The sequence below is a fragment of the Nylanderia fulva genome, unplaced genomic scaffold (assembly GCF_048542155.1).
Source record: "Nylanderia fulva isolate GAGA-0341 unplaced genomic scaffold, ASM4854215v1 Scaffold30, whole genome shotgun sequence".
NCBI classification, from domain to species: Eukaryota; Metazoa; Arthropoda; class Insecta; order Hymenoptera; family Formicidae; genus Nylanderia; species Nylanderia fulva.
Window position 1 is genome coordinate 705358 of NW_028190369.1, and position 17779 is coordinate 723136.

The 17779-nt window shown below is 37.5% G+C and overlaps 1 protein-coding gene and 1 long non-coding RNA gene across 2 annotated transcripts in view; one reads left to right on the plus strand and one right to left on the minus strand.

The window, feature by feature from the left end:
* MESR6 (misexpression suppressor of ras 6) overlaps window positions 1–17779 on the minus strand; it is a 593526-nt gene that overhangs the window by 199234 nt on the left and 376513 nt on the right. The window lies entirely within an intron of this gene.
* The window catches only part of LOC114930576 (uncharacterized), a 62102-nt gene that overhangs the window by 43059 nt on the left and 1264 nt on the right, over window positions 1–17779 (plus strand). The window lies entirely within an intron of this gene.

Here is a 17779-nt window from a genome sequence, read left to right on the forward strand (position 1 = left end):
TAACTTTTGGAAAGTACTAATAATGTTCAATAATATTATATTTGGACAATATATGCACTTGTTTGCTTAAGTTGTTAAATTCGTTTATAAATTTCTCCAGAGTTTATTTTGATTATATATGTATAATATATCGTAAAAATAATGCCAAGACAAAACAATTATATATATAAACATTGTAAGTCAGTTACGTATCAATTAATAAATTAATTGAATCACAAAAATGTAATTATAATTTTGAATTAGTAATAATACATAGTAATATATATATTGTACATTTTATTTTTATTCATATTTGTTATTATAATTGATTTAAATTTTCATAAAAAAAACATTTAAAATAAGTATGCGAAGTAGTTTGCAACCGTTTACTGTGATCGATGCGTCTACATAAATCAATATTCCTAATTGCATTAACATTGTTATAATACACGTCTTTGTGATAAAACGTAGAAATTCTATCTATTTATACGATAAGTTTAAATAATATAGAATGTTATGAAAAACGTAAAACGCGCGACAATCTTTCGGCGAAAAATGAGAATAAATTTGTAGCAAAGTTAGATAATGCGAGACCAAATCGAAAGATTGTTTCTTTCTCGAGATTTAATATGTTGATTTGTTTATGAATTCTTGAAAGTAATAGTTGCTAATAGTACGGTAGACGAAATCGCGGTTTTTGACCGCGTGCGGAAGCTAATTATCTTATAGTTATCCGAACGGATGTAACTGCACAGTCGCCTGCGCTCAACAGAGAATTCAAACAATAATCTTGAAAAAGTATATACTGAATGCAAACTAAAAATTTATAATATTAACATTGAAGAAAAAATTTTAATATAAAAACTGCTATTTTTTAATTTTTCTATAAATTATATTATGTAAGTTTAAAATGTCAGCTCTAAGAAAGCAAAATTGTAATGTCATATAACATTTCTATTTCTTCTTAATATATTGTAAGCTCACATTTATTGTTCGTTCATCTATTTAAAGTTTTATTTATAACAAAGGAAACATATTCAGGGAACATAAAAGTGCTTAGATTTTTTTCGACTAATACCACAAGGATTCAATTCTTTGATATGTGAGTTTGATCGACGTCCACTCAGAAAGTCCAAACAGAAACAAACAGATAAACTACGAAATCGATCACATCGCCTATTTTCCGTTATGACATTCTGATGATGTTCTTGTATGCCTTTATTAAAAAATATTATTTCGTTAAATACGTGTATGTTGATCTACCTTTTTCTTTCTTATCGTTTGAATAAAATGTTATTCTTATATCTTTACTTCCTTAAGAATCTTTGCTTGCAATAATTCTTTGAATTAATGATTTTACTTCTTATTTAGAAATAAAAAAATATTTTTGATCACACAAGAGCAACAGCAAAGTATTTACGTATTAAAAAAAGTTGTGTGTCATGAATTACATTACAGCATGCAAAATTATAAAGAGATTTTTTAATATTCGCGAAAAGTCATCCAAATGAAAATAAAATTCTACGGTTCGTTAGTTTTCATGGCATTTACAATTAATGGGAAAATGTTCATAGGTACCGTACATAGGTAATGGAAAAAATCGCGCGTACCACCGACAACGCATGTGATTGTAGTTAATGGGAATATCCCGAGGCACTTCGATTTCCAGTATTAATTGGGAAAGCTATAGCTGCATTTCCACGTATTATCCAGTAAAAAAACGCCCCTTTTACGGAATTTTTTTCTCACCATTAGCTTGAAGCTAATTACACCTTTAGTCGACGAACAAAATTGCGTTTCGTATAAATTAAAATGGCTGCGTGTGGTCGCGACGGCAAGATATATTTTTCGAACGTAATAAAGAGAAATAATAAAGCGCCGATCCTGGTTTAATAACTGCGTAAAAATAATAGTCGTCAGGCACCGATGTATTTGTTTCATTAATACGAATAAAAGCGAAAAACCGACACGCGTCTTCCGCTCATATAACGAAATAAATTTTCAAAAATGACAATTTTGTAATCGTAATGACAGTTTTGTCGCTTTAATAAATAAATGGCGTATAAAGCCAATGCTGCGTATTAATACGTTGAAACGGCATTAATAAATCTGCATGCGCATACGCAAGCAAGCCAACTTTCTGGTTTTATCAGTAAAATTAATGATTGTTTGAAAAACGGTAACTTATCATTGCTGCAACGATACACAAACGTATCACTAAATCACTAATTTATGATAAAAAGGCGATTTCGTTGATAAAGAATACATTTATTAACGCTAATAATTAATTTGTTAATTAATTATGTAAAAATTCTCGTATAAATTAGTCTCCCTAACAGAAAAAGCTACAAAGATAATATCTTTATATATTTTTAAACAAAAATATTTTATTCTATAGCAAAAATAAATTATTCAACTATAAAAAAAATTCACAAATATTAATTTTATATGCATGTTTAGTAATAATTATCAACTTTTTATTGTAATTAATAAATATAAAATACAAAAAGATTTTCAAATGTAATGCAATCATTATATATTTCAAATGATCTCTTTATATCTCTTTCAATCTGACATTGCAATACATTACATTACAAAATATTTGACGATAATGTCGATAATTTCAATTTTTGTTCAATCAATAATCTATAAAATAATAAAAATATCAATACTTCTATTATAAATATTGATAATTCTGTCATGTTTTCAAAAATGATTTTTTCACGCATAATAGGTAAATGTATTCTTTTATTTGTTTTCTTTTTCGAATAAAATTATGTACATTCCAATTACGCCATGTTGTTCCAATACATTTGCCGAGCATAAAAATGCAATGTGCCGAGCATAAAAATCAACATTGAAAATAGACATAACCTGCCTGTTATTCTGTTAAGTATTTATCTAGTTTCTCTTTACCTTCTCGCCGTAGATTAATCGTGTACATTCACCAACGAACGACTCAACTCGTCCGCCACTTACCGGCACCATCAGCCGCGCGATTGCGGTGTGGACTCGATTTCCCGATCTCTGGCTAATATTTATTTTATAAACTCCGAGATTATGCTCGCGCGCGCAGGATGAAGCACATCGTTCGATTAGCTTCTTTATGCTCGCCCACCGAAATAATTGCTTATATCAACGAAACCGCTCATCCAGCCGAGGCAATTATCGTTGAACGGCTGATAAACTTTAACGTATGCTCGGACATATCGGCAGATCGTTAGAAATGATCAACGATTCGCGTATAATATCTACCAGTTAGAACAGTTCGAGTGCCATTACAAGTGCGAGTATGTGGGTGTGTTCGCGAGTATCCTTTATTTTTTTGTGCTCCTTCACGATCAATTAAAATTGAAAATTATATTTATATGTCGAGTAAACGCAACGACACCTGCGCAAATCTACATACCGGATCGACGACTGTATCGTATCTAGGCTTGTCTTTGCAGACTAATACCTAAACGCACGCATGTACGACGAGGCACGCGATGTTCGAGATATCACTTTCAAATCGATCGACCTTGCATCACTATCAGCACCTTCTCGAAATATCTCAGACGCTAAGATCTTCAAATCGTATCGATTTCTAAAATGTATATCGACAAGATTATTTCATATTCGCCTCATATTTGTATAATTAGAAATTAAACTTGTAGAAAAATCTGTAATTATCCACATACATCGTAAAATGCAAAAATTATTTATATATAATAGTGAATTTATTGAAAGAGACAGAGATTAGTTTTCAAAGATTCAGTCTTGCTTAATAATCCTTCTATATCACTATCATTAGATCACGATTAATAATAATACTTAAAATAATTGAATATGAGTCAACGCAATTAATAATAATAAAGCGAAGACTGAGAAAGAGAGAAACGCGCGACGTTTCCTTTAGAACTGAAACGAAACGCGTGGACAAGTTCGTTCGCCCACATAAGCGTCTATCAATAGCTTCTTTCGTCAGGTCCATCATGTAATCGTAGATCATTACGAGTTGTGAATTATACGAACACACACATACATTGGAAAATCGAGTGTCAGCATAAAATCACACTTACGGAATCGACATCGACGGCGAAAGAAATGATATCATCGATGATGATTTAGCGATGTAAATTATGTTTTTTCATGTAATACATTTATGCGATATATGTATATATATTTCTTTCGTTGCACATCATATGCCATTTTTGTTGATATCCAGAAATTGTAATGAAAAAGCAAAAATTAATTCGCGATAATGCATTTGTTTTGAATTACTTGTATGTATAATTTAAATATATTTTGTCGAATTTTCATTAAGCCAACATTTGATTTGCAGATTGCACAATATTTATCGCATAATTTTAATTTGCAATATTTAATATTTTAATATTCAAATTTTCCTACTTCTCCGATTTTTGCAACATTTCGAAATCTGCCAATAGAAAATATTTTTAAAGAGAATAATATTATATTATCGAGATTCCGAGGTAATATTATTCTGAACTCTCCTGGAATTTTATGTTTTCTTCAAGAACCAGTTTTTTTTTAAAAAATGATTACATTGCATTGCAATCAAAAGTCAGAATATGTGTAAGCCGTCGTTTATAAAAACACTTTGATGATGAAGAAATTATTGTGACATGAAATCTGTATAAATATAACATCAACGATATGCATGTTCTTTTTCAAAGTGATTTGCTACGTATTTATCGAGCTTAACATATCGGCATTTTTTTTATATCTATAATGATGCTCAATAGTTGATCTTATACATACTTATCAATTATTTATGATCTATTCATTTCTAAAATAATTAACCAACGCTTAAATATCAATCTAGTCGTTTACTATGTATCTTAAGCCATGATATGAATCACCTATAAGATAATATCTATTGTTCTCTTATAATATTTATGTTCAGAAGTAAGTTGACCCCAGGTCAAGAACTTTATTATTTGTTCAAAGAGAATGAAGAAGTAGGTCAATAATTTGAAATTCTATAATTTTTGAGTTAATCCGGCACGGGGCAGCACGCACTGAACCTACACGCCGCGCTTCAAGCGTTCGATTATCGAATCGATCGGGGATGAACTGCCTCGTCATCGAACCTGGTCATTCGCTCCTTGCACGGCTTTGCGATTAGTCACATGTGGGTTTTCCGTCGCGATTCTAATTGTTCGTAGTTCGTTTGATTAATAAAAAAAATAATCAGATTGATATTCTGCTGTGATTCAGTGATAAGTGAGATGTGAAATACGTTCACTTTGACATTCGCTAATTAACGGTAGCAACAAGGTGCGCCGTTATATACGCGACATAAAATTTGCGCTCAAAACATTGTTAACGAAGCGGAATTCAGTGATTTGGGACCAGAATTCACGCAATGGTGAAATATCAAGGTGCCGAAGTCCGATTGTTTCCACGAACGTAATAATTGTATACATGAGGCTCGCGCGTGTTCGCTTGGCACGCGTAGATCACGTGAGTTGGAGCGCGCAGATCACGTGATCAGTCATCTGGGACTGATACCTGATGTCGTGATTGTGTTTGCGTTCCTTTTTTTTCATCCCTTCGAGCCCGTGGTGCTCAACGCACTGTAACATTTATGTGATCAGTGATTCTTCATGTTAATTGAAACATTTCGGTTCGCGATTTAATATCGCATTCGCCGCAATCGGCAACGTGTACGAAATCTTAATATGAGATTTCGAACGATTCGATACACGAGTTTCGAGCGTGTTCATCGTAACTAGCAATTGTTATGCAACAAATAGTTTTTCGGTGGTGTCCATGCAACACATGCTAGATACCATATAGTGAGACATTTCGGACTGCTTAACAACCACGTCGTACGTGTTTTCGCGGTGACTATTTTATTCGTTAATAGATAAAGATTTTATGTAAAGGTTTCAAATTAATTTGCGTTTATGTACATTGTGACTCTCGGACAAATTTAGTTAATAAATGGATTGTTTTTATGTAATTTGTGCATATAATTCCGTATTCTGGTTCTCGATTCGGCACGTGGCTTAAATCGTTACCCATCCTGCGCACCAATCGGAGCGCGTCCACCCTCCTTAAGATACAGTCCACTTTGAATCTTCCTGTGCAATCTATACACGAGACGGATATCGACGATCGGATTTACAACCCGATTGTCAGGATCCGTAGCTTCGTGCGTGAGCGTTCAACGTCAGCAATCGAGCGTACGCGCAAACATTTTTTGGTCCTTCGAGCCGGATAGGAGAGTAATGACGAATCGAGAACACTGAATTAAGGACACCAGTGATATTTAAGTGCAGCGTGATTCGAGATACAGTCAGTCAAGTAATCGCGTTTAAGTAGACAATCGTGTTAGTGACATATTCATAAACAACTATAGTGTCAAAATGGAAGACGCTCTTGCAAATCAGCAAACTATCTTCCACTCAATTGCTCGAGCTCTCGACAATTTCAAAAAGATTGGTCGTTCTAATTTGACGGCCGCAAAGGTTCGTTCACGGATTGCGACTTTACAAGCTCAATGGACTCAAGGTGTGCACAATCACACCATTCTGCTTCAACTTGTTCCAGAGGATGATCAAGGGTCAATTAATTATTTCAAGAAGAATCAATTCGACCTTCACGAAGATCTCTATCAATCAGCCCTGGATCATATGAACGAATGTCTAGAAGACCTGGTTCCTGTCGTAAGTCGAGATACATCCCTCGAAACTTCTTTTGCGCAAATGGACGCATCGTCATTCTCGTTAAAGCATCTCCCTCCTATTAAATTACCGCCTTTTTCTGGAAAAAACGAGGATTGGGAGACCTTTCGCGACCGTTTTCAGTCGTTGATTATAGATAACAAAGAATTGTCAAATTTCACTCGTATGCATTTTTTGATCTCTAGTTTGACAGGTCCGGCCCGCGATGCGATATCCGGAATCAAAGTAACCGCCGAAAATTTTAAGGTCGCGTGGAAAGCGTTAACCACGCGTTTCGAGAACAAACGACGGTTGATCGAAGTACATGTGTCGACCTTATATCATCTTCCAAAGATGACTCGCGAATCAGCGTCAGAACTTCACGAGTTGCGAGATAAAACGGAACAAGCGTTAGCGACATTGAAACGTCTTGATCGTACAGCAGAGGATATTGTAAGCGATATATTAGTATACTTCATTTCACAAAAGTTTGATTCTGCTACGCGTCGAGCGTGGAAATTGAAGAGTAGCGATAACGAAAATCCTCCAACGTACAAAGACTTGATACGTTTCATATCTTCGCGCGCTATAGCACTTGAGGAACTCCATCCTCACGAACACGATAAAACGAAGTCACATTCGAGAGTGACAAGCGCCACCGCAACTGCGTCAGTTAATTTGTCATGTCCAATTTGTAAACAATCTCACTTTCTCTCTAAGTGTCAACAATTTCTTTCAATGAGCACGGATCAACGACGCGAATTGATAAAGAAACTTAAGCGATGTTTCAATTGCTTAAGCGATAAGCACGTAGCACTTAATTGTCAGAGTAAATTCACGTGTCGCAAATGTAGCAAGCGGCATCACACAATGATCCACGTTGACTCGGGCTCATTGCAACAAACAACGAGCATTCCTGCGTCATCGAGTTCGCAGAATGTTACTAATATATCAAATGTCACAGCGCTTTCAGCGGTCACGTTAACTACATCACCGACTCCTGTGGTGTTGTCTACGGCAACGGTGAAAATACATTCACTTTCTGGACGTTCCTTAACTGTCAGAGCCTTACTTGACGGTGGTTCAGAACTCACATTTCTTACGGAACGCGTAGCGCAAATTTTACGCTTACCTCGTATGCAAACATTTACTTCAACTTCGGGGATTAGCTGTGCAGATACCGGTACATGCCGATCTGCCGCGTTAATTAATATTTCGCCTCGCGATAAACCTGAGCCAACCTTCACCACGGTAGCTTACATCATGAGAGCATTGACGAAGTATGCTCCCAGACACGCTTCGTCATTACGTGACTGGAAACACATCTCCAACTTGACCTTAGCGGATGACGATCCGACTGGATCAACTCCTATTGACCTCATTATTGGAGCTGATTTGTATAGCAAGGTTCTTGTCAATATACGCAATGGACCCATAGGTCAACCAGACGCTATACAATCGCATTTCGGGTGGATTCTATCTGGACCTACGTCAATCCCTAATCATGTCATACAAAACACCCATGTAGTCGGCTCTACTTTGGTTTCATCGCATGTCGGAGCCCAACCTCAAGGCTCACCATTACCCAGTTCACAACAAAGGTATCATGCAGTTGCTCACTGCTGCTCCTTGGAACGGCAATTATGTAAGTTTTGGGAGGTTGAAGAAACTCCTCAACATGTTCATGCGTCCATAGAAGATAAACAATGCGAGGATCACTTTCAACGCACGCATACTAGAACAGCAGATGGCAGATATGTCGTGCGACTCCCTTTTAAAGAGGGCCCGCCTATTAAAATAGGCGACTCTCGCAGCATAGCTGAACGCCGACTTTCGTCGCTAATTCGTAAATTTGCTCGTCAACCCACACTGGCACAAGAATATTTGGACTTCATGCGCGAATATGAGCAATTAAATCATATGAAGCAAGTCGCTCCTTTGCATTCAAATAATGTTCAAGCGACCTATATACCTCATCATCCAGTCATCAAGGAGACAAGTTCGACAACCCGTTTAAGAGTCGTGTTCGACGCCTCCTGCCTCACATCCAATGGAACGTCTCTCAACTTTCACATGTACACCGGCCCAAAATTGCAGTCCGATCTACAAGCAGTTATATTGCGCTGGAGGCAATATAAATATGTATATTCTGCGGACATCGCTAAAATGTATCGCCAAATATTCATCGATCCTAGAGATAGAGACTACCAACGGATACTGTGGGTCGACCACAACTCAACTATACAGGAATATCAACTCCTTACCGTTACTTACGGCACTGCGTCAGCACCGTTTCTTGCTCTTCGAGTAATCCAACAATTGAACTGTGACGAGGGAGATTCATTTCCGTTAGCCTCTCCCATCCTAAGAGAAAACATCTACGTCGATGATGTATTATTTGGTGCAGACGATATCACACTGTTAAAGCAAGCTCGCACTCAACTTTGTAATTTGCTGAACCGTGGTGGTTTCGATCTCCGGAAATGGGCCAGTAACCACTCAGAATTGCTTTCAGATATTCAGCCTGACAATCATGGATTGGCTTACGCAAAAAATTTGGAGACTGATGACAGTCTAAAAATCCTCGGTATTGTCTGGAACCCGAAACATGACTGCTTTCAGTTTCAAATTACATTATCTGAAACTGTTCCTAACACCAAACGAGCAATTCTATCAACAATAGCAAGATTATTCGACCCGCTCGGGTGGGTCACACCTGCGATTTTAAAGGCGAAAACTCTCATGCAGCAATTATGGCGACACCGTATCGGATGGGACGACATTATTCCGGACGAAATCTTATCATCCTGGAAGTCTATCTACGAGTCATTACCCTATCTACGAAAAATTCAACTGAGTCGCTGGACAGGTTTTGAGTCCGGAACGGCAACTGTGGAATTACACGGGTTCGCGGACGCATCCACAATCGCTTACGCAGCAGTGGTGTTTTTACGCGTGACATCCTCCTCTGGGAAAATTACGGTCTCGCTCATTGCTGGGCGATCTAAAGTCGCGTCTCTTAAACCAATGACGGTTCCTCGCCTCGAACTTTCTGCTGCCGTTCTGCTAGTTCGCTTGATTGACTTTATCAAGCAGTCACTTCATTTAAGCGACATTGCGATTCATTGTTGGACAGACTCTACTGTAGTTCTCGCATGGCTCAAGAAGCACCCCTCAAATTGGAAAACTTTCGTAGCTCATAGAGTAGCCGAAATTCAGACACGATTACCAACCGGTAGTTGGCATCACGTAAACACCAGTGAAAACCCCGCAGACTGTGCTTCGCGCGGATTACTCGGCCGAGATTTGATATCCATCAACCTATGGTGGCATGGGCCGTCATGGTTGCATCTTCATTCTGATGAGTGGCCTCATCAAATTCTATCAGAGCACCACGAAACTCAGTTGGAACTGAAGGCATGTGAAGCTCATCAAAACAGTACTCGTGAAGACTGGAGTCTTGCTGCACGGTATTCATGGTGGCCAAAATTGATACGCGTCACTGCATATATATACCGATTCATAAACAAATGTCAACGGAAGCACGCGGCAGATCACAAAGATCACGTCCGGTCCCACGCCATTACAGCATTTGAGTACATGCAGTCTCGTAACTTTTGGTTGCATATGATTCAAGCAGAAGTGTTCAAGCAAGAACTTTACTTACTCAAGTCAAACAAGAGGTTATCAAGAAACAGCGCTCTGATATCATTAAATCCATTCCTAGACGCAAATGGTCTACTCCGCGTTGGCGGAAGATTGGAGCATTCTCATCTACCATTTCAATCCAAACATCCAGTTCTACTAGCTGATCATCCAATTACTACAATGCTCATTCGCTACACGCACATAGCCTCGCTGCACGCCGGTCTTCAGTCTACCCTGTCTAAAATTCGCCAAGAATTTTGGATTATAAAATCTAGGCCTTTAGTTAAATCAGTTATCTACAGGTGCGTTCGATGCACGCGAGAAAGAGCTCAGGTAGCCAATCAGTTAATGGGTCAACTCCCATCAACTCGAGTCTCAACGCCAACGAGGGCGTTTTTGCACAGCGGCATCGATTATGCCGGTCCAGTGCTCATTCGAGCCTCTGCTGGTCGAGGAATCACCTCACGAAAGGCTTACATAGCCGTTTTCATATGTTTGGCAACTCGGGCCATTCATCTCGAGTTGGTCAGCGATTATTCAACGCCAGCATTTTTGAACGCATTTCAACGATTTTGCGCCAGACGAGGCTTGCCAGCAGTTATGTATTCGGATAACGGTACAACATTCACAGGAGCCGATAAAGAGCTATCCCGCGCGTATCGGGATGCTCAACGCAATACGGATTTTCTCAATTTAATCGCAACAGATAGGATCACTTGGAGTTTCATCCCGCCTCATGCTCCTCATTTTGGAGGACTATGGGAGGCAGGAGTGAAGAGTGTCAAACACCACCTTCGTCGAATTGTAAGCTCACACGCATTGACATTTGAGGAGTTCACGACAGTGTTGTGCAAAATTGAGGCTATCCTCAACTCAAGGCCGCTTTCTCCACTCAATGATACTCCAGATGACTACGAGTTCCTGACCCCAGGTCACCTTTTGATTGGGACTGCCATTACTACGAATCCGGAACCTTCCGTTCTACAATTGAACGAAAACAGATTGTCGCGATGGCAATTACTCAGACAGATTACGGAGCGTTTTTGGAAGCAGTGGCAGTCAGATTATGTCAATACTCTTCAACAAAGATCAAAGTGGCGTCGAGAAACGCCTCCGATTCAGGTTGGCTCAATGGTTTTGATTCAAAACCCCCTTCTCCCACCGTGTAAATGGGAATTAGGGCGAGTTATTCATTGTCATCCGGGCTCTGACGGGTTAACTCGAGTCGTCTCAGTTAAAACAGCGACGTCCGAATACAAGCGACCAGTAACTAAATTGTGCCTACTACCTATCGATATTAACTTAATCGATCAACTGTCGGAACGTAAGACAGGTACTGCGGAAAACCCAACTCCATAATGCGCATGCAACGTCTCAATCGTTCGCATAATTAGGACAAGTCAAGTCCTTCGTAGTTAGTTAAGGCGGGCGGCGCTCAATATCCTTGACTACTCAAGACCACTCGCGTCGCGTTAATGTAAGTTTAGTAAGAATCTATGTCTTAATATTGTTATTCAATCATGTAAGCAACCAAATGCCTGTTATTGTTCAATATGTAATCACTGAATCTCACTCGAAAAATCATTAAGCGATTAACGTTTTATTTTTTCTTTTTTTTTTTTTCTTTATGTAACAAAAAAAAAAAAACCCAAACCTGGGGTAAGTCCTTTAGTTACTGTAAGACATTTCGAAATCTTTATTTCGAGGCGGGCGGTATGTTCAGAAGTAAGTTGACCCCAGGTCAAGAACTTTATTATTTGTTCAAAGAGAATGAAGAAGTAGGTCAATAATTTGAAATTCTATAATTTTTGAGTTAATCCGGCACGGGGCAGCACGCACTGAACCTACACGCCGCGCTTCAAGCGTTCGATTATCGAATCGATCGGGGATGAACTGCCTCGTCATCGAACCTGGGCATTCGCTCCTTGCACGGCGTTGCGATTAGTCACATGTGGGTTTTCCGTCGCGATTCTAATTGTTCGTAGTTCGTTTGATTAATAAAAAAAATAATCAGATTGATATTCTGCTGTGGTTCAGTGATAAGTGAGATGTGAAATACGTTCACTTTGACATTCGCTAATTAACGGTAGCAACAAGGTGCGCCGTTATATACGCGACATAAAATTTGCGCTCAAAACGTTGTTAACGAAGCGGAATTCAGTGATTTGGGACCAGAATTCACGCAATGGTGAAATATCAAGGTGCCGAAGTCCGATTGTTTCCACGAACGTAATAATTGTATACATGAGGCTCGCGCGTGTTCGCTTGGCACGCGTAGATCACGTGAGTTGGAGCGCGCAGATCACGTGATCAGTCATCTGGGACTGATACCTGATGTCGTGATTGTGTTTGCGTTCCTTTTTTTTCATCCCTTCGAGCCCGTGGTGCTCAACGCACTGTAACATTTATGTGATCAGTGATTCTTCATGTTAATTGAAACATTTCGGTTCGCGATTTAATATCGCATTCGCCGCAATCGGCAACGTGTACGAAATCTTAATATGAGATTTCGAACGATTCGATACACGAGTTTCGAGCGTGTTCATCGTAACTAGCAATTGTTATGCAACAAATAGTTTTTCGGTGGTGTCCATGCAACACATGCTAGATACCATATAGTGAGACATTTCGGACTGCTTAACAACCACGTCGTACGTGTTTTCGCGGTGACTATTTTATTCGTTAATAGATAAAGATTTTATGTAAAGGTTTCAAATTAATTTGCGTTTATGTACATTGTGACTCTCGGACAAATTTAGTTAATAAATGGATTGTTTTTATGTAATTTGTGCATATAATTCCGTATTCTGGTTCTCGATTCGGCACGTGGCTTAAATCGTTACCCATCCTGCGCACCAATCGGAGCGCGTCCACCCTCCTTAAGATACAGTCCACTTTGAATCTTCCTGTGCAATCTATACACGAGACGGATATCGACGATCGGATTTACAACCCGATTGTCAGGATCCGTAGCTTCGTGCGTGAGCGTTCAACGTCAGCAATCGAGCGTACGCGCAAACAATTTATAATATAAATATTGACAATCATAAATATACAAATAAGTAGTCACGTGAGAAAACTAAGCGCATACATAAATATTTGACTTCGATATTAAATAAGATTATTTGAAAAAATATAATACAAATTGAAAATTCATATAATCATGTTATATCTAAATTATATCATGTTATATCATGTTTTATCTAAACTATACATTCTGATTCTAAAGTATAAAATTCATCTTGAATTTTTTATTTAATAAGATAAAAATAGAACACGAAATAGAGAGATAATTATATTTGATGTATAATAAATCTCTCTAATATATTTGAAATTTAAATATTTTTCGATCATTAGGATAATTTATGAACTGAATAAAAATAATATATTCGTACGTAGAAATACAAGGTAATAAAATAAAACGAGATATGCATCTGCAAGCTAATCTGCAGTACTTTGAACTGCCTTTAATCCTCATTGTTAGCTCAACGACCTCGTAAACCGTATTTTTCCCTCTTCGAAATGCGGTTTGAAAAGTAACGAATAAAACTTTTAACCACGGAAAAAAAATTCGGCAAAACTTCACATTTCCGTCCATAAAAGGTCATTGACTGCCATTGTCACGAACAATACAGTACGCATGGCGTTTTCGTTGCAACGGCGACGGGTTCATTGCGCTCTTGCATTCTATGTTGCATACCACCTGTAGGGAAGTCATGCGCTTATGCATCGAGCATATCGCGGAACCATGTGCTCTGACAATTGACGGTGTTTTCGCGGGAGCATCAATTACGCGACTATACCGGGACTAGACCGAGGGCTGAGCGAGAGAGGTACGACGTGTTTGTATGACCGCGTGCGTGTGTATGCATGCGTATACCCGGTGATCGAAATCAACCGTGCTCGAAGCTTACGACATACGGTCCCTCGGAGTCATTGACACCGAGAATCGCTATGGAGTTCAATTGGATGCCCCTGTGATTTTAGACTCGCCGCTGATTTACGGATTGCGCCGAGAGAAAGGCGATTCGCGTCGCATTCGGATTCGCAACGGAAGATGCGAACTGTGTGCGTCTTCGAGATTATTCGAGATGTATTCAAACGTGCCTCAGGCGTCCTATAATGTTAATTAAATTCTTCTATACTATTAAAATTAGGAACAAACTGTTTACTGTTCGATCAAATTCTTCATGCAACATGATACAATTTCGGATATCTTGAGTCGATAGTTTAATTTTAATATTATGTTTATTAATCCCACTTATAGTATCAAAATAAATACTTCTGTGCGCAAAAAAAATTATATAATTATTACAACTTTTTAAGTATCTAAATTTCATAAAAAATTTTCAATTTTTTCGATTTTGCAGCTGAAATAACTATCAACATATACATTTTGCTGGAGAATAACTTTCAAATTAAAAATGAGGAGAAAAATCTATTAAAAAATAATTTTAATTAAATTAATTAAAATTATTAGAAAAAGAATATTCCACAATAACTTTTTCAAACGTTACCTTCTATTAAAATGTTAAATAAAAAAGCAGTTAAATATTTACTGAATTAATCGAAAATTCTTAAACCAGCTTTATGCTATTTGGATCTGCTTATTAAGATCATTCCTTCTTAGTCAATAACTCAACATTACGTACAATCCGTAATGCACGTAATCACTGATTACATAAAATGATTGCACTTACACGATAATCTCATTCATCGCAGAACCACTCTTCCGTGCAACATCTGCTATCGATAATGGGTTGACTATTAAACACAACTATCCGCAATCAATAAGGAATTCGCATTACGCATCGCGGCAACCAAGATCCCCGACGACTTGTGCCGCAATCAAGACTCTTTTCATAGATACTCGTCAGTCTTTGAACCGACAAACAGAACGATCTTCTCTATTCCTATCTATGACCGTCGCTCAACGTCATTAGTGATCATTTAACGAAAGTTTAAGTATTTGTTTTTTCCGCTTATTTTTTAATCAATTTAGGTCTTCAAACCACAAGATGAAATTGTTTATATGAATCGTCTTTAAAGCGATGGCAGTTTTCTATTTAAAAGAAAATTCAATTATAGAATAACTCGTGATAAAATAATGATTACATATAAAATGTAAAAAAGTGTCACAACATACACAAGCATACTATAATTTACTGAAATTAATATAAATTATACGTTTAAATTTGTGTCGACGAAACCTAATGTTAGATTGCATATCTTCCATATAATCGCGAAAATAAGCAACAATAATATACAATTTGCGTTATTTATATCTACATCTAAAATACCGAACAATACATCACTCTCTTTTGATTTCGACTATCATAGATTCTCGAGAGAGAGAGATTCGTTACTTTGTTAGAGTTTTGGCAAGTGTCTCGCTATCGCAAATAATCACTGTCGTTAAAATGTCACTCGATGTCATGGCATATCGCTCTAGATCGCTCTAGAACGACAAGATCGATAGCACACAGATTTATATACATACACATTTTCATCGTGTTTAAGCTTCCGATGCGCGCCACAAGTGCTATTTATAGATAAATATATAGGTACTTGCCTATACATTTCCCATGATAACTGTGTATGTGACATACACAGTTATCATGGGAAATGTGATATGCAGCTGTGATGTTACTTTTTGTTTCTTGTAAGACGTCAGTTTGATCAACGAGAGTCGGAAAAATCGTGCCGTCGTACACGCAAACGCTGCATGGCGATGTTTCCAGAGACACAACATCTCATACGAGAGATAGACAAATTTGATAACGTGTGAAAAAAAGAGACATCGCATTATTATATGTGCTCTGAGTTCGCATTACGCAAGTGTCATTCCTCTAAATAACGCGAGCAAGTTCTAATTAAAGTTTAATAGAATAAAAAAATGAATCGTAAAATATTCAATCACATATTTTTATCATGTGCTGAAAAAGTGTCACATATATTAATCTTTAAAATACTTATTTAATTCTTATTTTTTATTTAATTTTTTTCTAGTAATTATTTCTTAGTATTTTTTTCTATAAACTTTATAAAGTTAATTATTACATATATAAAGCATAGATATAATTTTGTATTGAATTTTTCAACAATAATATTAAAGTAAGATATATTGGGTGATGATTGTTATATTTTAGGTAATTGTATGGATAATAAACAAAGTTGTGCTGTCAATCGAATATAGCGAATCGGTATTGTCTTGGTAATGACCAGTTGACATCCACGTGCGCATTTTTACGCATCGCCGCGAAGTTTCGAGGCATCATATGGTGTTTAATGCGTGACGCGTCAATACATATCGTTATCTAACATGTGCGCGACACTATTGCACTCGCTACCGAAATACGCGTGCGCATGTATGTACGTGCCGGTAAGAAACGGATACGGCGCTTCCACGTGGAGGGCAATGAGCTTTATGCTGAATAGTGCAAACACGCCACGACCACATGCGTCCATTGCGCGTTTTTTACGCCTTTTTAAAGTAATGACTACTGTCATTTCAACAATTGTTCGACGAAAGGCCAATAACCTTCGTCATGTTTATGATGGATACTAAATATGGCCATTGACGTCTTCAGGAATTTCTCGCTGGTTCACATCCATTGTAGTTTATTGACCGCATATCATTTTGATATTCGAAATAATCGATTATATAAGACATGTGTTTGTAAAACTTTCAATGAAAAAAAGAGATAAAGATGCTAGTATAGTGTGTTATATAATTTTGAAATTATAATTAAATTTTATAATTAAAATATACCAGAAATTAATGTTAACGATTTTAACTTTCGTACGAAAAAACTGAATATATATTAAAAGTATAAAATATGTATTTAAAGTTGCTCGTGAAATCGATATCTTTAAAGCAAATATGACTCATATCAGCAACGCAAAGAAATATCTATGATGACGACTATCTAAATTCCTACATGTACATTGCTTATCATAAACACGAAATTTTTAATAAAATTTGATAAGGAAGAAAAATATATATTCAATAGTAATAAACGAAGTCAACAAACTACAATTTAATTGTGACACTTTGCGCGCGTTAGAAGTCTAATGTAGAGTGAAACGATCTGATAAGCTAGCTGTGACGATCTGAGATCGTAACTACTCTTCGACCCTATTAAGAAGCAAGACTCCCCCAAACCAACCCTCTTTATCCCACTATCCCCCCGAGGAGTTTGCGCGTGACCGTTTAACGATCCACGGCCATCTTGGACGCACGGCGTCGGCGTCGCTCGTCACGTCATCCAACGGGATTGCGGCCTCTCCGGAAACTGCGAAGGAAGGCCTTCGTTCTTATCACCTACGATAGATGGCGATGTTGGTTCTTATCCGGTTTTCTAGATGTGTGCCAAGTGTAAAATAAACCTTCTCAAACCCTCCCAAACACTAACATTTATAGAATTCTAACTATATCTTATAGTCAGATTAGCGATGATCAGCTCCCTTTCAGAGAG